The sequence below is a fragment of the Lottia gigantea genome, assembly GCF_000327385.1.
Source record: "Lottia gigantea unplaced genomic scaffold LOTGIsca_1452, whole genome shotgun sequence".
Classification (NCBI taxonomy): Eukaryota; Metazoa; Mollusca; class Gastropoda; family Lottiidae; genus Lottia; species Lottia gigantea.
In genome coordinates this window covers 8,391-9,615 of record NW_008707713.1, presented here as the reverse complement: position 1 = coordinate 9,615, position 1,225 = coordinate 8,391, and positions in this window count along the sequence as shown.

The following is a 1,225-nucleotide window of genomic DNA, read 5'->3' as shown; positions in this document are numbered from 1 at the left end:
AAAGATGTAACATTTCAATAAAAACTTCAAATGACATTAAAATCTATTTCTAAACCTTAAAATCTGATTTGAAAACTCTGTTGAAACATTCTAGCTAGCCTGTATGAAAAGTCGAGGTAGAGATTCAAAATGGTCGCAAATTACGTTCGTGTGTATTATACATTTTAAAATCATTATAAATCCACAACCTCCTTGTTGATGCATATATTGGCTACCGGTCGTAAGGATGGGCTAAGATGTACGGGGCTTAGTTGAAGTAATCGAATAAATCGTTTGTCAGCATATTATCGGGAGGCAATCCTTTCGATTTTTCGATTGTATTGTCTAATAAAATTATAATATTAAACTCCATCCACTGAAAGACTCATTAGAACCACTGGCTCAGTTTCAAACCATACCCAAATAGTTCCTCGATCATGTGAAAACCCACGTCCGCGTACAAGGCAAACCCAACTTCCGTATTCACAAAACCAACTTGTGAAAATTATTTTTATATGAAAATTTATACAAAACATAACAATAAAGAAATAAATAAAATAAATATTAGAAAGTGGTAAATCATAATGTTATCAGAGGTAATCGTTATTTTTGGTGATTTCGACTAAATTTCGATTGATTCATAGACTACTGTGAGCAATCGGTATTGTTGGAGAATTTCGTACCGGACACCTGCGAGATCAGTCACTCTTCTTCTTCAGCCAGACATAACCAATCAACCAGGAAACTCGTCCGCAAATATAATTGCAGTTCTCAAATAGTTCTCAAGTCCATACAAATAATTGTGACCAAAGTATTTCCAGTTCGACATTGCGAGCATATAACCTTGTATAAGGTCTTAAAGAGATACTCTACTATAGAAGCACTGGCCTAGATCAGAGGTATTAGGTGTTATGAGATTCTCTACTATAGAAGCACTGGCCTAGGTCAGAGGTAGAGACTTGGAAGTTTGTTATATTCTTGCTCGATTATCATCCAATTTTAACATTTCAATTAGTACTATGTTAGACGATTCCAATAAATATTCTATAAATAAATAAGAACAAAATATAGAATTTGTTCGTGTTGAAATTAAATAATGGCGAAACTAAAAAGGTTCATGTGTAGAATTAAATGCCGAGAACTAGATTAATAGCATCTTGATGGATATCAGCGTCTTCATCCGCCAGTTTAACTCATATCATCCNTCCATCATCATCATCATCATCCTCTCTAACCAGATTTAAAC